The sequence below is a fragment of the Pleurodeles waltl genome, chromosome 10, assembly GCF_031143425.1.
Source record: "Pleurodeles waltl isolate 20211129_DDA chromosome 10, aPleWal1.hap1.20221129, whole genome shotgun sequence".
Taxonomy (NCBI): domain Eukaryota; kingdom Metazoa; phylum Chordata; class Amphibia; order Caudata; family Salamandridae; genus Pleurodeles; species Pleurodeles waltl.
This window is the reverse complement of record NC_090449.1, coordinates 156,774,938-156,796,175: the sequence shown is the minus strand read 5'-3', so window position 1 is coordinate 156,796,175 and position 21,238 is coordinate 156,774,938. Positions and strand designations below refer to the sequence as shown.

Below are 21,238 nucleotides of genomic sequence, written 5' to 3'. Positions count from 1 at the left end.
GACCGGAGGCTCATATTATGCTTCTCCTTCGCTGTTTTATTATTCACAAAAAACACAGCAGTCAATAAAATATAACTTTTACAAAAACCACAAATCCCATAAACATGGCATCAAGCATCACCACCAATCGACGTCCATACTATCACATATCTTCGATAACCGCCATACTCGTTCCTCTTTCTTTGCTGCTTCGGAACGAGATGGGTACCATTATTTCCTTCCTACGATTACATTAACGTTTTTATTTACAGCAATGTCGCTGCTGCCGGAATAATCAGCGTACAGTGCATGCCCTGCTCAGGGCTGGCAACCGGCACGTGATCTGACGTTTTTGAGGTAATCGCACCCTGCGGGTGCCAGAAGGCAAAGGGAAGCGAGCGCTTGCAGCACGAGGACTGTAGTCCTCTTTCTACCTCACACACGCGCTCCTCGCGCTGCGGGCTTCCGTCAGTTTCAGATTCTGACTGTAATCAGGTCAGCTCCCACGTCAATACACGGTCGAGCAGCGTGTTCCCCACACCCCCACTCGCCAAGGCTGACATTTTGCTATCACACGTTTTTATATATATCTACTTGTTATATATACACCTCTTTGAGAGAGGTTATAGAAGCTACTGCTTATACCTTATTTTTGCCTCCTATACGGCCATACAAGCCATTTCCCTCTTGCAAGGGAACTTTCTTGCTCAGATCTGTACACTCTGACCACCATGAGTGAGCGACAGAAGTCAGAGGATGCAGCCTTCTTTAATGAACAGGAGGATTTACTCCTCGCTGAGGGCATTGTCCATGTCCTGGATGCCTCCATCGCACAATCTCTCAACCGAGCTCTGGCAGATGCCCTCCAACCTATCGCCAGGCAGCTTAACCCCTTCTCTGCCAGGCCTTTTCCCCCTCAGGTGCCAGGCCTTTTTTTCGCTATTTGGGGCACGGTGCGCGTAGGCCCTCATAACGTTTTGTCTACATAAGCTACCCACGCCAAATTTGCGTCCTTTTTTTTCAACATCCTAGGGATTCTAGAGGTATCCAGACTTTGTGGGTTCCCCTGAAGGAGACCACAAAATTAGCCAAAGTACAGTTAAAATGTTGTTTTTTAAAAAAATAATGGGAAAAAAGGGCTACAGAAGAAGGCTTGTGGTATTTTCCCCTGAAAATAGCATCCCCAAAGGATTTGCGGTGCTAAAATCACCAGCTTCCCAGCTTTCAGGAACAGGCAGAGTGGAATCAGAAAACCCAATTTTTCAACACAATCTTGGCATTTTACTGGGACATTCCCCATTTTTACGATTTTTTGTGCTTTCTGTCTCCTTCTAGTCAGTGACAGAAAAAGGTGTGAAACCAATGCTGGATCCCAGAATCTTAAACATTTCAGAAAAGTAGACAAAATATTGAAATTGAGGTGAAAAAAACAGCCATTTTTCTCTACGTTTTACTATGTAACTTTTTCCTGCGATGTCAGATTTTTGAAAGCAATATACTGTTACATCTGCTGGACTCTTCTGGTTGCGGGGATATATAGGGCTTGCAGGTTCATCAAGAACCCTAGGCACCCAGAGCCAATAAATGAGCTGCACCTTGCAGTGGGTTTTCATCCTATAGCGGGTATACAGCAATTCATTTGCTGAAATATAAAGAGTGAAAAATAGGTATCAAGAAAACCTTTGTATTTCCAAAATGGGCACAAGATAAGGTGTTGAGGTGTAGTGGTTATTTGCACATCTCTAAATTCCGGGGTGCCCATACTAGCATGTGAATTACAGGGCATTTCTCAAATAGATATCTTTTTTACACACTGTCTTGTATTTGGAAGGAAAAAAATGTAGAGAAAGACAAGGGGCAATAACACTTGTTTTGCTATTCTATGTTCCCCCAAGTCTCCTGCTAAAAATGGTACCTACACAAACAATACTTCCAGGAATACCACCCCCATAATCACTAATGCATACAACAATTCCCAAACCACCAATACCATCCCTACCAGTCCTACACCGCCACAGTTATCAAATTTGTCAATACCATCACAATCACAGTAGACCCAACACCAATATAATATTATTCCATTACCACATTAACACCACCAATGGCTCAAGCAATAACGTATCACCATCAATACCACATCCAACACAGCTGGCTAGGGTCACACTCTGAAGACATTTCTGCAGATGACTGTGGGAAGTAGGGGCCAGGGGTAGGAAAGGATTTGCGAGTCGTAAACGGCAAAAATTGCCGTTTGCGAGTCGCAACTCGCATTTTCCTATGCAGAAATGCATTTTGCGAGTCAGGACCGACTCGCAAAATGCATTTCCGAATCGCAAATAGGAAGGGGTGTTCCCTTCCTATTTGCGATTCGCAGTGGTATGCAATACCATTTGCGACCGCATATGCGGTCGCAAATGGTGTCGCAGTTACCATCCACTTGAAGTGGATGGTAACCCACTCGCAAATTGGAAGGGGTCCCCATGGGACCCCTTCCCCTTTGTGAATGGACCACAAATTATTTTTTCAGGGTAGGTAGTGGTCCAAGGGACCACTACCTGCCCTGAAAAAATACCGAAACTAAAGGTTTCGGATTTTTTTTTAAGTGCAGCTCGTTTTCGGGCTACACTTAAAAAAAAAAAACTGCTTTATTTAAAAGCAGTCACGAACATGGAGGTCTGCTGACTACTGTTTGCGAGTGCCCATAGTCGCTATGGGGGCCGCAATTTGCGACCCACCTCATTAAAATTAATGAGGTGGGTCTTTGCGACCCCAAACCGACTCGCAGACGGTGTCTGAGACACCGTTCTGCATTGGAAATTGCGACTTGCAATTTGCGAGTCGGAAAGACTCGCAAATTGCAAGTCGCAATTTCCAATTTTGCCACATCTGGCCCTAGATGAGCTCAAAATTCTGTCTGACTAGCACTCCTATCCAGGTCCAATTTCTTGCTATGTCCTTTTTTTGCATAGACAACCTGTTAACATGCAGGTGTATCAACCGTCTTGGAGGTACCAAGTCCCAGATGCTAGTGGATTTAGCCAAAGACTTTTGGCACTTCTGCCTGGACAGTTACTTATGGTGGTGGAATACTTCCTGGGTACCTCGAATTGTGGTGGCAGACAAAAATTCCAGACACCTGGGGAATGCCAGCGAAAGATAGACCTGAAGGTCTTTTGAGTGCTCATGGACTGACGATCAGTTTGCCGCACACCTCAGTCATCATCTCGAGAAATATATCAGCGGGCACCCGCACCTAGCGGCACTGATGGTGGACACCTTCCTGCAGCATTGGGGACTCCACTGCATTAATGCATTTACTCTATTCAGCATGGTAACAAGGACAGTGTCCCAGATGAGGAGGAAAGAGACGGAAATGGACTTGGTGACACCCTAGTGGAGAGCCCAAGTTTGGTTTCCATTTCAACTTTTCCCGGTTTTCCCAATCCTTAATTCCCTCACTTAGAACATGGGGAGAGGCTGTCAGGGGCAACCCAAACCAACTGATTTTGGAAGGGTCTCTTTGTCTCATGGTGTGGAGGGTTCCAGGGACCGTTGGTTGATTGAATGCCTTTTGGAACAAGTTGAGACACGTATTAGGAGTATTTGGTCAGACAGCACATACAAAAGGTACAGCTCTGCCTGGGAAAGGTGGTCCACTTGTGTGTGGAATGAAGTCTGGATCGTGTGGGAGATGGACCACTCCATATTATAAATCTTCTGACAGAGTTAGTATTGGCTGGTCTAGCCTAAAGGTAATTGATTCCTTTTGTTCAGCTGTTACAGCGTGGCATTTCCCCTTGGATGGAGCACCCGCAAAGGAACACCCACTGGTGTACAAGTTGTTTAGAGATATCAGGTTACCTAAGCCACCAGGTTTCAAATATTCAGTCCTTTGGGACATGAAGTTAGTGCTCAGCCTCTTTTTGTCTGGGCCAGGCACTCCTATCCAGGAAGGAAATTGCAGCTAAGTTCTCCAGCTTGCTCTGCTTGATCTTTTGTAAGAGGGCCTTAGACACCGGCTGAGTTTGTCTGGAAGAATGTGCACTCTGGATGGAGTGTTTTTTGCAATTCCAGGTAAAACTAAGGGGCATATTTCACAGCCTCTCCTTGCGCCACAATAGCGTCATTTTTTTACGCTAATGTGGTCAAACTAGTCCATATTTACAAAGTGGCACAATGCATGCATTGCGCCACTTTGTAACCCTTTTCGGTACATTATGCCTCTGCCCATTAGGGGGCCAAAAAAATGGTGCAAAGAAATCTAACAGATTTCTGTGCATCATTTTTTGGCACTTTTAACGCCTACTCAGAGCAGGCATTAAAATGAGGCACACCATTGATTACAGTGAGCCTCAATGAGCTTTGCAGGATTAGTGTCAGCACTTTGTACACTAATGCTGCAACGCTCCGGACTAGCATACATTTTTTTGACGCTAGTCCCTTAACTACCGTCATGGTGTGGCGTATTTTAAATACGACACCCACATGGTGGCATTAGGGGGGTGCAAGACAAGTGAAGCTGCACTGTGTGCTGCTCCACTTTTCTTAAACACGCCCCTAAGTCTGACACATGTACAGTGTCTAAACAGCTTTCATTGAAGTTCCTAAGCTCTGTGTGGTACATTGCCTTTGGACATATGAGGACTTCACAGCAGAATTCCACCCTGCAGAGGTGCGCACTTTAAGATTTCGATCAGGAAATCCTATGAGCGTATTTTTCTCCAACAATAGCCAGCTGGTTATATTGTGCTATGTCAGAAAGTAGTCCATTTTTTTTCTTTGGAATCCAATCAGTGAGGGGTGCTATGGCGCCAAAAGCCTTCTCCCTCTGTGGAAAATTGGAGGGCATCATGAAGGCAGTCGATGGAATGGACCTTCAAGAAATCTTGCTCTAAGCTCTTGACAAGGATAACTTCTCTGGTGGTGATCATGCTTTGAACATGCATAATCGTTGCCTGCTGCCCTAACACAAAATTAAACATTTTCTAGCTAAACTAATGGAAAGTTTCAATTATGTTAGGGAGATGGAGGCTAGGAGTAACCAACCCCCCCCCCCCACCCACCCAATAGCTCTGGGGTTCAGGAGGACCCTTCTTGCTGTATACGGTTTTCTCATTGATATTTTGATCAAGTGCTGTTCTTGGTTATTTGATGAGCATATGTGTAAGGCTTTTTGGCTTACTTTGGTTTTCTTTCCCATCTGACAGGTTCGGATCAGAAACAGTAGAGATGTTGCAATTGCTTTTAACCTCTTTTATTTTTGCATGAAATAAACAGGAGAAGTTGACAATGTCAGTGGCCTGCAGCCACTCTATTGGCGGAGAAGATAGTGCTTTGGAGTTAGATCTGCTCTGGGGACTTCTTGTTTTAATTGATTGTGGTTTTGTTTATTAAAAAAGGAAGTGATGAAAGGAAAAATGTTGGGGTTTTTCACTCTCCTGGATTGAAAAGGCTAAATGAGATCCAACTAAGCATAATCCTCACCTGTGTGTCCTGAACAGAAGTGAAACTTTCTGCAACGATTGCTAGGATATTTTCCTTTAAGCACTGCGGACTTATACTTTAGTAAACAAAAAAAAAGGATATTTTTTATGCCCAATTACATTATAAGGCCCGCACATGCCATAGCCAGCTTATTCTGTGGGTGGGAGCTTTTATGCAAGCCAGAACCCAGTTCCTCCCAGGCTGATTCCTAATTGTTTACTTAAAAGTGGTTTGGGTTTTGTCTGGCTTGACAAATACCATCAGGCTTTTTCTGCATCATCTTAGGTGTTCTGTTTCATTACTTTTGACAGGGACACCTCATTAGGTGTTCATTGAATATCACATATTTAGTAAAAATATTTGTTTGCACAATATATTCTAAAGTAAGTGAGATATGAAATGGTGTATGTGATTTTGTGCAAGCCACAAACATAAAGATAAGGAAGGTTTTTAATCTGCTAGTGTGTATGTATTCTCTGTTTTGGGACAGTCTCTGTTTCATTTGCAACAGAAAAAGGCCTAGTTGGACAGCTGGCAAGATGTCCTTTATTTAGTATTCTCAGAACGAGTGGGCTGAAAATAGAATGTTTCATAGGAAATAATATGAACTCAAAATACAACAAAACTCGATGTGGTTGACCTTTGGGTATGGGGTGGCCAGGGACATAGCTTCAGGGGGGGATTTGTGGGGTGTTACACTCCCCTAACCAATGTATTTTCTGGTAAATAGTTGGGTACAGGTGATTTAATTCGGGTATGGAAAGGTGTCTGGTGGGTTTTTACAAAGAAGGACAAAAACCCATACACACTTCCTCCAACTTTGTGTTTTGAAAGTCTTCACAAGTGTTTGTTATTTTACAAAATAATGTATTTTCTTTCACTTAGTACCCCTACCAAACTCCATACCTCTCCTTTTCCACTGCCTTTTAAACCCGTCTCAAGTGCCCTGCTTGTCATATAATGCATTTTAATATTATATGCTAGTATGATTGTTGGAAAATCTGAATCTCACACCCACCCTACCAATCTTACTGACCAAGCTACGCTCCTGAGGGTGGAGTTATAATGGACTGAAATGTAGGATCTTTGTGGCCAACCGACAATGGAGGAAGATCAGGGAACGATTCAGGTCCAAAATCATCAGTAGGGCAGATCAGAAAGCTGAGGATCAATAAGGCTCCACAAACCAGATATTTCTTTTTCATAGAATTGCGATTGCCTTGAAAGTCATGCTGAAAAGGTCAGAATGGACAAATCAGGTAAAAGTAGCCACCAAAGCTCGTCTTCTTCAAATAACCCTGGCAAGTTTTCTCGGCTCTCCAGAAATGTAAAAAAAATTGAAGTCCCAATATTTAGAAAATATTAGAAAAGTCTTTCCCTTGTAATTTCTCCATATTTTTTAAAAGTTTACCTTAATACCAGCCAAATGAATATGGCCCGTCAGCAAATTAAACTGAAGTTTTTATACTGTCCACAATTAGGTTTTACTGCGTTGTACCCCAGTTCTTGTCTCACAATGTGTAAATGCACTTCCCCTGTGATTTGTGCTACCATTCCCCAGAACTGTAGTTCTAGACTTTGATTTGATTTTTCCAACTTTCTCAATCAAAACTCTGGCCAGGGCCACCCTGCTTCTGCCTCCAGACGATCATAGAAAAACCCCACTCCTGCTTCAGCTTTTGCTCACACGGAGGCATTGAAGTGTTCCTCCGATTCTGCATGGGTGTTTCCATCAAACCCAACTTTTGCAATGGCAATCATTGCCAGGGGAAATGCGGCCTGTGTATTGGCTCAACAGATAGGAAGGCTTATTAAGTCAGAATCTTTTTACACTGTGCACTTTGTCTCAGGGCCAGACTAATACCCTTTTGTCTAGGCTGTCTGCCTGCACAAACAATGTGGAAACACTTTGCCTTCTCAGGACTATTATCGCTTCGTCAAATTGGAATCGTTGGGTGAAAAATGCACCACTCATCTTTTCTGTGGACTCTGTCACTCTTCTTGTGGAACAATCAATTAATGCTCTCCAATACTAATGGGCTGCTGCATAGAGATAGAGACAACTATTTAATAGTAATTAATACATAGAAGCCCAGATTTACAAACATGTTGCGCTGGGTTTGCATCACAAAAGTGACACAAACCTTTGCGACATTTTTTGTTGACTTTCCTGATCAAAACTTGCTTTACACTGGAAATGTGCCTCAAAGAAAGCACGATGGCGACTACGTAGGAATTCCTTGTGGTCGCTCCGCTCAGCCTCAGCAGTAGCTCTACTGTGTGACCAGGGGGAGGGTACCAATGTTGGCAATTGACGCAGAATGCAGGCTGATGCTCTGAGAGTGAAATACCTGACTTGTGGTGACCACGGGGCTGCAGTTTGGTTACAGGCGGTTATTGTGGTGTTGGTGTCCCAGGGGACGCCTCGAGGGGTACATGAGACTGGAAGGCAGGTGGGGTTCAGGTGCTCTGGAGGAATCAGAAAACCTCAGGGCCGACCTATTGGTTGCCGTACCTGTTGCACCTGCGAGTCATGCAGCCTAAAGCAAAAACAGTTCGGGAGCAGGCTGATGAGATGAAACTCCAGCCACTTAAGGTGGGCTCTGACCCACCTGAAAGGTGGTTGGGGCAGCTCAGGACTTAACTTCCCGGCATGACCCAGAGAAAGGCTTTCAAGCAGGAAAGTCAACAGGGGGTTACAAAGAGCGTTTGTTATGTACCTCTCAATAATAACTGGCTTCTGTGCTACAACACACATGCCAGACCCTGTCTCTGTCCCTAGGGTAGAAGCTGTTCCTGAAGTACAGACTGAGTGGGTTGACATTGGAACCCCTGTGGAAGGAGGATGATGGCAGAAAGCAACAGTCTGGAAGGTATGGCAGCGGACATGGTCTATAGATCCGAGCCCAAAGGCAGCATTACTTCACCTAAGATAGCAATTCAGACAAGCTTGATGTGTAAGGGTACTTTACCTGCCACTTCGCAGGACCCTCATGTCAAATACAAAACAGGCTCAGGTGACAACTCACAGGATATCCTACAGGTCACTGCACAGCACGCTGGGGGCAAGGATGGATGTGCTCAGTGTCAAGAGGGGGAGACTGGCACAACACTATGGAGCATGCATGACACTATTCAAAGTGGCTGCCCAAGTGTGGGGGAGACGGAGTGGCATTTGGTGGAAGGACAGAATCCTCCACAAACTGTAGAGGTACCCCTGGTGGAAGTGGAAAGTGAATGAGTTGTCCATACAAAAACTGCCCCCAGATCTCTCAGGGGGCCAAAGGCCACATTAAAGGGACCGATGCGACTGTGGTGGGATTAGATCTCCTGAATCAAGGTGATAAATTATTTTCTCTCAAGGATGAGGCAGATGCCTCTAACCTTACACTAAGCGACTCTGGTAATCTACAGTCATTAATCTCTGGGGCCATTACTGAAACTCATCTGAAGACCCATTTGGGACCTCTCGAAGGTTCAAGTACCACAGTCAGGTGGGTCAGATGAATGAAGAGACCTAAATGTCAAGCTAATGCTATGGGTGAAGGTAGAGGCCTGTAACTCCCCCCACCCATTTTCTTAAGTGGGACTTTTCTGAAATGCAATATGTGTATGGGGAGATTCAGGAGCTTCGGAAGGAGTAGGTAATGGCCCCTCTTGTGCAAACCAAGCTAAGAACCCAGGTCATGGATTCTGATTAGCCGTCATTGAGCCTTATATATAATTTGAAAATACAGCTGCAAGACAATTCTGATAATGACAGCTGCAGGGCACCAGTTGCCATGAAACGATTGCAGGGAGCAATCAGAAAGATAAATAAGATGTGTACAGAAATTGGGGCAAGGATTTTGGCAACTGAAGACAGAGCAATGGTGCTTGAAAGGGACGTTGGGGCTGTCAAAGGTCATAAAGAGGCCCAAGAATCGCTGTTGGTGGATGACATTTGGAAGCTAGAAGACTTTGAAAATAGACAATAATGGAACAACTTGAGATTTTTTGGAATTACCAAAGGAGCAGAAGGAAATGACATTCGAACATTCATGCTGTCTATTCTTAGGAGCGCCTTCCCCGAGCTGACCTCCTGGAACTGGGATTTGGAAATACAAAGGGTACATCAATTCCCTCAAATGCTTAGGAAGCAAGATTTGACATCAGGGGATAAACCCAGGGCGATCTTAGTTTATTTTGGCAACTACTTGCTTAGACAGCCCATCTTTGAAAAAGCCCACCCAGACGCCACCCATTATTTTATTGGACAATCTTTCTTTGTAAAACCTGACTTTTGCTACGCAACGGTTCAAAGTAGCTGGCGCTTAAGGATGCTTATAAAGTCATTTCAAGGTGCAGGGTGGAGGATTTCCTTAATTCGTCTGGCTTGTTTGAAGGTCAGTTTTAAGGGGAAGACACGCTCTTTCACATCTGAAATTAAAGCCAACTAATTATTGGCATGGAGCTAAGCATTGTTAAACGCTTGATTATAATCATTCATCAATTTCTTTTCTTTTTTATTTCTTTGATCATGGGATACATTAATAGAATTTAATAGAGATGATGATGTTGGTTCTGGGCTCTCAGAAACAGGGATTTGGTATTTTGATATTAGAATTACTTTTGGGGATACATGATGTATACATGGAAGTATGTTGTATGCTGCAATGAGGGAAATTAGCAATTGGCTGATCAAGGCTGATATGGGAATTGAGATTAATGTTGAGATTTGCTGCCATGTTTTCTCATATAAGGTTGTCCCTCTTGTCAGCCATTGTACGGTACTGTATTGACTGCTGGGATAGGGTGGGGCAGTGGAGGGGCTGACCAGGCCTTCAAGGGTCTGACTGCTTCAGGAGATTGACAGGGTTGGGGGGCAGGATGGGGGCTAGAGGGAAGAGGGTGGGTGGTAAATAGGGTGGGAGAGGAGGATGTGGATGTGAGCTGTGGGGGGAAGGAGAGAAATAGGGCTTTTGCACAACAGGAGTTGAGTTTGTCTACTTTAAAGTACACCAGGATTTATGGGATTCAGGTGTATTGAATGGTAGATTGTACGGGAGTGGCTTCATCCTAACTCATACCAATATCAATGGCACGTTTACGCATAGCACCTATAAACATTTGTGGACTGAACAATAGCACCAAAAGTCAAAATGTTACCCCTGACCTAAAGCTTTTCAGGCAGACATACTGTGTTTCCCGGACATGCACTTGGAGATAACCAGAAGGCATTTCCTTGAATCTTTGTGCTTCTCTCTTGCAGTGCAGACTTTGCAAGCAGTCAGGACACGGGGAGTGGCAATTGTTTGGCTGACAGATTTTGATGATGGATTATTGCCCAATATCACAGTTCAAAAGGCTTTTTTACTCTGTGTTCCATATATGGGTTGACTCTGGATGAGCCTGCAGTTTTGGATTGGCTAACAAGTGAGTTAGCACTCTGGCCAACCCTGATTATAATTTTGGTGGACCTCAAAATCAACATGCTTCGGGTGGCTCCTAGAGGCAGGGGTCAATTCTTACTCTGGCAAAAAGGCTAAAGTATTCAGTTCATTGGTTAAGCTGGGAAATAATCATGGATTTATTGACGCATGACATAGAATGAAATCTCCTGACCCTGGCTTCAAATCTTTTCCACACTACATCCAAAGCATGTCCAACTTGACTATTTTTTAACTTGCCGCAATTTGTTACAGGGGCATAAGACTGATAAATTCCCTAGGGTTATGTCCGATCAGAATTCCCTAGTACTGGAGATCCCTCTGGAGGATCCAGATGGGAGGTAATATAACTGGACATTTGAAAGGGCGCTACTTTTGGATAAAGAGTGTATCCAATATATGAACAGGTGGATAACAGAATTTTTTAGTTTCAATATAGGGAGTGCTGCTCCCGGAGTGGTCTGGAATACATTCAAGGCTGGTGTAAGGGGGGGAAGACACTTAGCTATAGTCGTAACAAGGCAGAAAAGACAATGTCACAGGTTGTGGAATTACATAGGGAATTAGAAAGGGTAGAGACTCCATTAGTTCTTGATGCCATTGAGGGAACTGATTTGGAGAAAGAACAGAATGCGGTGGCCATAGCTAAATCGGCAATTAATGGTATTTCTTCGAGGCAAGCTGCAGAGACGTTTTTAGTTTGGAAACGTGACTGCCATGTGTTTAGCGAACACCTGGGGCACCTATTGGCTATTAGATCTAGGCAAAGGAAGGTTCGAGGGGAAACTGTAGGAATCTGGGGTAACCAGGGTCTTTTGGTAAAGGGTCGAGGTGCAATCAGGCAAGTTCTCCGAGAGTTCCGTGAGAAGCTATATCAAAATGAACAGCGAAAAAGCAAGAGTTGCTGGCAATATTTAGACTCATCGTCATTGAATGGAATAATTGAAGATTGAGAGGCTTTGGATTACCATATTACAATAGGATGCTACAATAGGATGCTGAAGAAATCAAATCTACCCTCAAAGCCTTGGCCACAAGGAAAGCAGTGGGTACAGATAAAATTCCTCTTGAGCTTTATAAAGTCTTTTTCCCCTCGCTCAGGTCAGTTATGGCTGCATTGTTTTTACAGGTCCGGTAAGGGCAATTGGTTCCACAATCATGGTCTATGGTAAATTGTTATCTTCTTAAAGAAGGGCAAACCACGGCAGGAACCTGGGTTTTATAGGCCAATTATGCTAATTAATAGTGATACTAAATTATATTAGAAAGTTTTCACCTCAAGGTTAAGCTGAATAATGGGGGGAGGGTAGTATCACAGTGGCAACACAGCTTTATCCCAGGATGTGGGACAACTGATCATATTCAATGGGTCATTAGTCTTTTTGGTGCAGCGGCCTATACAGGACCCCCTGTGGCATTATTTTATTAGATGTAGCAAAATCATTCGATAGGGTCTCCTGGGATTTCTTTATGGGCGGCTGAGCAGTGGTTCAGGATCAGAAATGGCTTTATTAGTGCAGTAAGAGCTGTGCACCATAAATCCACTGCAAGAATGCCAATAATTGTGGGGGTCAATCTGGACTAACCCAGATCCTGAGAGGTACTGCGCAGGCATACCCCCGTTCTCCTCTGCTCTTTGCCCTATATATCGATCCCCTATTGAGGAGGCTAGAGTCTAATCAAATAATAGCACCTGTGTGGTCGCAGGGTTGGGACACTAAGGTTTCGGCACACGCAGACAATGTAGCCATCCTCATATTTTACCTTGCTATGGCTCTGAAAGAGATTGAACAGGAGGTGGTAACATTTGAAAAGATCTTAGGATTTTCATTGAAGCAGGGCAAAACCCAAGCTGTGCTTAATAAACATATGGGGGGTCATTACGACCCTGGCGGCCGGTGGTAAGGTGGCGGTAACACCGCCATTGAAAGACTGGCGGTGAGGGGACTTGGGGTGCCCCTGGGAGCCCCTGTACTGCCCATGCACTTGGCATGGGCAGTGCAGGGGCCCCCAGGCATAGCCCCGTTGCGTATTTCACTGCCCGAATTTCGGGCAGTGAAGTGCGCGGCGGGTGCTACTGCACCCGCAGCACATCAGCATTGCCGCCGGCTCTATTACGAGCCGGCTGCAATGTTGATGTGACATTTCCGCTGGGCCAGCGGACGTTAACACTGTTACCATCCGCTTGCCCAGCGGAAATGTCATAATAGGGAGACAGGAATACCGCCGGCAATGGCGGTATTCTGTCTCCCGCGGCCTCGGCGGTCTTGTTCCAAGACCGCCGAGGTCGTAATGACCACCATGATCTAATGATGCACGGGTGGTAGAGAAGGATACGTATCTGGGGGTTTTAAATACTGCGGACTTAGATCAGTTGGTAAAGGCCAATCTTGCAACATTTATTCATAAGGCCAACTCTGATTTTCAGAGAATGGATAATTTGCACTTGTCTATTTTTGGGTATAGCAATATTATTAAAATGTTGTTTCTACCGAAAGTTTTGTATTTTTTTAGGGCCATCCTACTTGCATTTGAATATCGCTGGTTCAAGATCTTGGAGAATTTGGTTAGTAAATTTATACAGGCATATGCAAACTCTAGAAGATCCCTGAATTATTTAACACTCAAGAGAGAAAGAGGGGGTTGGTTTGTTCCGAACTTCAAACTTTGTCATTGGTCAGCAGCACCTCAGTATTTATCTATATTAGTACTGGGGGTGGTTAGACTCGACTGGTAGAAACGCTATGTTCCACCTCCATCTTTCAGCTCTGATTGAAGAAGAGGCTTTTTTCTAAAACAACTTGAGCCAAACTATTATAAGAAGGTCCAATTTAGGACTCTTAACGCCACTTATATGATCTGGACAGCACTACACAGGGAGGTGGTTTGGGGCGGCTAAACTACTACACCCTTTTACAAAGGAATCCTACACTTCCCAAAATGTTTAGGGAGGGGTGTGTGTCAGCTTGGGAAAGATTGGGATTAAAGAGGCTGGGAGATTTTTATTTGGGTAACAGCATAATTTCATTTGAGGAGCTGCGGGGGAAATATGAAGTTGAACAACGAGAATTCTATAAATATTTGCAGATCCAGGATTTTCTTCATAGGAAGGGGATGCTCTAGGGTCTCTCCTAAAGTAGTGCTGCTGGATTATTTAGAGCGAAGGGAGGAATGTTCAATTAGTAAAATTTATATCTTTCGAAATTATCTGTCCACAGATGATCTAGAGAAGCAGCAGAAGAAACTGGGTACTCCTGATCCCTCTTTCCATGAGTCTCTGGAACTTTCCCAAACAGTAATACATTCTGCTGGCATGCAAGCACAGCACTAGAAAACTACATTTGATCTGTACTATAACCTGGCCACAATTTCAAAATCGGGGATGGGGGTCGCAGCTGGAACATGCTGCCGACATTGTCGGCATCCAGATGCAGATCTGACTCATATCTTTTGTACTTGCCCTCTGCTTGAGCCACTTAAATGGGAGATATTGAGGATTTTAGCAATACTTAAACATCAAGATAACGCAAACCCCTCAGTGAGCTCTTTTAGGGGTACATAATGATGTTGTTTCAATGCCTTACCAGTGTTACGTGTTTATTGCTGTGGCAGTGATGTGTTTATGTATTGTCTTGGACTGGCTGGATCCGAGTCCCGTACTGCTGCGAGACCACTTGTGTTATCCAGCCTGGAAAGGGCGATATATTCGTGTTAGGGCCGGAATGCCAGGGGAAAAGGGGATATAGATATGGTCGCCACTGTGGGAACGGACTGACTCTCAGTAGTGGGTTTGAGAGTATGGTATTATTCATGTCCCCAGACTCAGGCATTATGAGGGATCAGTGGATTAAGCACAATAGGCTCTTTCTCTCTCTTGACTGTGGTTTTAATTCTTGTATTTCTTGGTTATAAATGGCAAGTAATGTTTTTAGACATAGTAATGGAATACTTTTGTTTTATTTTCTTCTTTTGTGCAAAATGGATAAAATATGCAATAAAATATTTAAAAAAGGAAATGTTTCTCAAAGAAAAGCAACAAACTACTTTGTGTTGCTCTGCATCAAGCGGGTGTTCTATGGATGGTACATGGGTGTTCCTATGCAACCACTCATGATTTTGACGCAAACCTCTATCTACTAACAACAGTAGACAGGCTTTGATACCAAAACATAATGTTCCCAATTGAGTATGAGGGTTACAGAAGTGCAGACATTAACTCCAAATACATAAGTTATCTTGTACGGTAATGCAAAGAATTGGATACATTTAAGGATGTCCCCTGATTGTACAGGGTCGCTGAAAAGATTGTGCCGCAGATTCGATTCAAGGCAGAAGCAGATTTTGCAGACAACTGGTGCTGAGAAGCAGAGATGGCACCAGTGTCTGGTGAATACCCTTAAAGAGTAATTGCTTCCTTACTTACTGGGTGCCTGATTCACAAGGTAAAAGACCTAAAGTCTAACTTTGACCAAAACTCTAACTTTACTATTTTTCGGTGTTCACAAAGGGTTGTATAAGTAGTATGTTTACGCCTGAGGAGGTTCTGCTCTCAGGCAGAGGTTAGTCACTTTGGGTGGAACCTGCACACTTGGGACAGAAGGTCCGTACTTGGGGCGGGGAAATGTAATTACACACACACTTGCAGACAATTAATGCCACCTACAACCCACGCACATGAAAGCAACACACATCCATGTCTCTGTTTTTTCCAAGCACATTCTTCACCTGGCTGCTCTGTGCCTTGTCTTGTCGTTCTAACCTGTGAAGTGTTAGTATGTTGAATGTGAGGAGGAAGAAAAAAGTAACAAAGGAGGAGACCCTATCGGTAGTCACATTTGTAGTGGAGAACTACAAAACAAGCTATTGTTTATCTCTCTACCTCACCAGTGCAACACAGAAGATAGCAGTTGACTAATGCAGTCAGTGCATTGGGGAAAAATGTCCAGACCACCACTGACATAACAAACAACTGGCTGGATGACAGGAGTCGGGGAAGGAGATGTTCACCAGGATAGAGGTGGTCAGACCTGTCCCTGATGGACAAAGTGTAACCAGTCTACATCTTACAACACCTGAGAAGGACATCACCTTCACCATGCAACCCCACCTGCTGCATGGGCTGCCTGTAACTAACAACCTTATTGTGTCAGGTAGGATGTGATGGTTAAACAATGACCCAAAATCACAAAGAGCTTCTGCAGTCATGGCAGAATCTTTGCACTGCAGATTCTGCCATGACTGCAGAAGCTCTTTGTGAATCAGGCCCAATGACTATATTAGAAAAATGTTTAGTATGAAGTGGAAATGTGGCTATGGAAATAACTTCAAGCTTGTGCAGATATTTATGGTATTCTACTTTCATGTGTTTCATTTTTTCTATCACACTACAAGTCCCAGAATCCTATGTACTGCAACCCTTTAGTTCCAATTTCTTCTTCAGAAACAGTTGACCATCTCTGCTAGTGGTATAAATTAAGTTTTGCAACTGGTACATAAAATTGTGCATGAATTAGTAAACATCATAGTTGCACTGTAAATGCAATTGAGTAACTATGTTAAAAGTTGTACACAAGCATCATTTGTTGTATTTGTCTATTGACTATTTAATTTAATTTCCACATACAGCCAGAGTGGATCTACCCACATGAGCAGATGTTCCCGCACTTGCACGAAGGCAACATAATGGGGCAGATCAGCTACTACCATAGGCAGAAACTGTTAAGTAAGTAAGCCTAGAAGTGGGTCCTGTGTACTACATTAATATCATACAACCTATAGACCTTTTTCTTAAGCTTAACCATCATTTGTTTTGATGCTTGACTTTTGGCCTCACACCCTCATTGGATTCCTGAAAGGTGGAGGTGACACCTCTGCCTGAAGTGGGCTGCTATGGTTTCTTAGCTTGGGAGTCATTCACATTACTGCCCAGGAGGGCAGAAAGCTGTCTGTGGGTCAGTGCCCGTGTGAGGCTACTGGGCCAGCTGGGTCATAGAGTGGCAACTTCCTAAAAGCTGCATTTCACTAATAGTAACAATAAACCGACTTGTGCACCTCGCAGTACCCAGCTAGGCAGTCCCATTCAGAAGTTAGTCGGTCTGTGGGGGTCAGCTGGTAACTCTGTGTTAGCCAATGGGATTGCTAGCCATTCCACACAACACAACAATTTAGCGGTTTTGCTGCTAAGATATGAACATACATTTCCTACTAAACAATATATAGCTCCTTGCCTTAGGGCTCCGTGGGGCTTCCTTGGGGGAGACTTACATATAGGGTTAAGGGAAGTGGTGGCTTTCCCATTTGAATGAATGGCAAAGTCGAACTAGCAGTGTGACCACTGCTCTTGCAGTCTACTGTGGGAGGCTGGGAGCCATTTTGTACTTTGACACACAATCAGTGCTGCAGCCCTGGATGGACACTCTGCCTTACATGCGTTTGATACTCTGTTTACCATATTTTTGGGACTTATAAGTAAGTCAGTACTTACAGATTTTCAATAGCCAATTCGTCATACACTTTGTAAGTAGTTTGAAAAATGGCATTGACGTCAACACCAGCAGGTAGTAGGCCAAAAGGGGACAAAAAGTAGGGGGGCTGCAAAACGCATGTGTCCTTGTAGATCCTAGCTAGCATATGTTGGTTTTAACATGTGTCAACTAGATTGATAATTAAACTCTTATAATTTTAGACCCTGTGACGCTAGCCAGGACAATACATAATAAAGCAACCTCTGCTGCATGCACAGATGTGACAAATAATCAGGCACCACACACAGGGCAGATGGTAAACCCTGGTGAGTTCACATGCATGTAAATAATACACATTTCAATTTGTATTGTAATATGGAAATGTTTGTTTCATTACAGCTGCTGTCAGAAGTATCTCAATCATCCAAAGTACCTCATCCAGGGATTTGGGAGACTTATTTCCCAAAGAGTTCACAATTACCAATTCATTTTGAAAGTAATTTTGCAGATATAGCCACTTTTTCTAAGCATCTAATGTTGGTGTGTGATATATTCCCAATATCATCAATGTTGTATGTGTTTATTTTGCATGTTCACTTATTATTCATGCTGAACATTAATTAAAGGTGTAACTTCTTTCACAACTGCTGGATTGAAGCACATGTCTCCTGACATACACAACATATTCTATGACAAATATGTATATGTTCCAACCTCTGTCTTTTAGGTGCTGGGGACTATAAGTCCCTTGATGAAGTGGAGCCATCCACCAACAAGTGGAGGAGAGAACATGATTCTCCTCCAAGCACGATGTCAGCAGCAAGCAGTGCTCAACAAGACGAGCATAGGAAAGAAGATGAGCAGGTGCTCGGTGCAGAGGAGGACATGGATGAGGGGGAGTGCATTGATGAACTACTGGCCAGAAGACTGCAGACAAAATCAGGTCCAGCCAGCAATGTGCCTCCCACTTCCCTTCTCAGGATTGTCCGTTCCCAGCAGTCAGCCAACTACCACAGAGTTCACCTCTCCCACCAAACCATCACCTCCTCACAGCCATCAAATCCAAGGTTGTTGTGTTGATTTATCTACTTCCTCCTCCCATGACAGTGCATCCCAGGCCTTTTCTCAAATATGTGAATGACATAACACGTCTGGTGAGGAACAGGTAGTCATTAGGCATGAACCTCTTCCCCACAGCCTGCCAAGTGCCACCCCTACCTGTGCTAGTGGTCCTTAAGGTCATATCAGAGGGGGTCTCAAGTGGAGGGGGTTGGCAGACACTCATGTTGGCCAGTGGTAGGAAGGTTTTTTTCCAACAGTCTGATCTGAGACAGCACATTTTTAACAAGTTTTTTCATTTGCAATGAAGTTAGACGCAGAACATAACTGTGCACTGTGACATCCTCCAACAATATTATCATAGTCACGTCAGACCACTGCACATCCCACCACTCCCCATTCCCAAGCCCCACCTGCCACCCAGCCCATTGAAGATGTCTTTGGCTAAAGATCTGAAAGGATGGTGGCTGCTGGCCTCCACATATGTCTACATTACTTCTAGTATCCTCAAAGTTTTGTCCAGTTTTGAGGGCAACCTTGGCCTTCACACACCACCATGTCAGATAGCATGCACTAGTACTTATCATGCTTCCAGTCTCCCAACTGTGGCACCCAATACATACCCCACAGCTGAGCCACATTCCTTTTTGCCACCACCAACCCCAGGGTGATCCATATCCATTCCACACGGAGCAACTCTGTTTCCTCTCAGATATTTAAGAGACACAATCTCATTGAGGTGGAGAGGGGCGCCCCACATACCTCGCTCAGACTGGCTATCACTGCCACCCAGAAGCCTGTAGTGCTGGGCAGTCCCAAATCATTATAAAAAGTGCTGGTACAACCACAACCCCTTCTGCAGATATCAGTCAGTGCCCTGCCCATTTTAACCAGTGTGATCTGTGCGTAATAGGAGTGGTGGAGGCTCTTCAATTGGGCTAAGTGAAAACCAGACCTTATGGCCACCTCCCTGGGGGATGCTAGGGCCTCTGCCCAGTCTTTGCCTTCTAGGTCTCCCAAGTCCTCAACCCAGTGCTCTTTCAGTTGCTTCACTGCATCCAGAGTATTGTTAAGCAACTTCTGGTACATCAGAGATGTGGGTTTGCGTGGCATGTACTCATCTAAAAACCTGTCCCCTAAAGGCGAAGACTCTGGAAGCACCATTCCACGTGGCAACCCCACCCTCAGGGCGTGACAGACTTGTAGGTAGTGGTATGTTTTGGTGGTTGCCAGGTGATAGTCACACTGTAAGCCTGTAAGGAAGTAATATATCCCTAGGTCCACAAGTCACCCACCCGGGAATCAGGTCCCATTTGTCAAAGCCAGGCAAAGGCCCCAGCTTACCCAGTGCTGCTGTGTCCCATGGGGGTAGCCTGCGTGATCTTTCCTGTCCAGCCCAAAGGATATGTGGCCATATACCAAATATTTACCACCGTTGCATTCGGGCCCTGAAGATGAAGGTGTTGGGAGGTACCATTGAGAGCCCTAAGATGTTCCCCCGGGTGCATCCATTCGGTAGGGTGGTTCCTCTGCAGCGTAAAAAACCCACCCATTGATAGTGGTCAGCTGCGCTGCCTAATAATATTCCTGGATGTCTGGTATTGACACTCCCCTGTTATACCATCCTCTTGTCAATTTGTGATGTGCTATCTGCACGGGCCTCCGTCCCAGAGCTCTTGATTATCAGAAAATACAAACTGGGAATGGCGTATAGTGAGTTTTGCAGGGCAGAGAGAAAACAAGGTAGGGACAGCTTTTTAAAAAGTGCCACTTTGCCCAGGAGTGATAGTGGGAGAGCCCTCCATTGCTGGACATTCCACTTCAGTCTCTCTAGGGCTGATGACAGCTTGTTGTGGAAGAATGAGTCAGGGTCAGTGGTTACAGAAAGATTCAGGTAGCAGAAGCCCTCAGTGACTATTTCCGCTGCACAGTCACAGGGCAATTTTGGCCATGGACCATGCAAAATACATATTTGAGATTTACACCAGTTTATAGTGTACCCGAATAGTGGCCAAAGATGGTAAGGATCTGCATTATTCTGTCCAAGGTGCTCTTGGGATCTGTCACATAAAGTAGGACATCATCTGAGTACAGGGACATCTAATCTTCCCAATGGTCAGGCCGTTGCATTCCGCGGACCAGTGTATCCTGTCTGATCGAGGCAGCCATGGGCTCCAGTGCTAAAGAGAATATTAGGGCCATAAGGGGCAAGCCTTTCACGTGCCACGTTTTTGCGACATCCCCCTATTTACTTTTATCTTTGGCAGTGGGTCAACATATAGGAGTCCCACCCAACAGTTGAAGCAAAGCCATTCTGGCATCCAAGAAAAGCACCAGCGCTCGTTCCTCCATATGGGGGGGGAGGGGTTTGGCTCAGTATGCCATAAAGGCACCTCAGCTTAAGGGTGGTGCTACGATCCGGCATAAAACCCAACTAGTTTTGGTGGACAAGGTCCTTGATCACTTTGATGAATCAGGCGGCCAGGACCTTAGTCAGGATCTTAGCTTTAACATTGTTCAAATTTCTCTATTATGGGTTTTCAGTGTAGAAAAAAAAAGAAAAGCAGAACTCAAGGTGCGGCCAGTAGACTCAATCAAACACTTTTGCTGCTTCTATGCTGAGCAGCATCAGTTTCCTCCCTGCTCGCTGGGCTTTGTCTAATGTGTGCAGTAGCCATTTGGTGTTATCTCCACACTGTTGATTCGGATGAAACCTGCCTGGTCAGGATCTATCAATCCAGGCATCAGCGGGGTTCAGGCGAGCAGCAAGAATACCCATAAGCAACTTGAAGTCGATGTTTAGCAATGAGATAGGTCTATAGG

The 21,238-nt window shown here is 44.5% G+C and overlaps 1 long non-coding RNA gene across 1 annotated transcript; it reads left to right on the top strand.

Annotated features, from left to right (window-relative positions):
* Positions 1 to 213: 213 nt before the first annotated feature.
* Positions 214 to 17,909, top strand: LOC138260730 (uncharacterized). The gene is made up of 3 exons (XR_011198946.1): positions 214 to 336; positions 16,518 to 16,614; positions 17,756 to 17,909. It is a non-coding gene; the product is annotated as an uncharacterized lncRNA (long non-coding RNA).
* Positions 17,910 to 21,238: the final 3,329 nt, after the last annotated feature.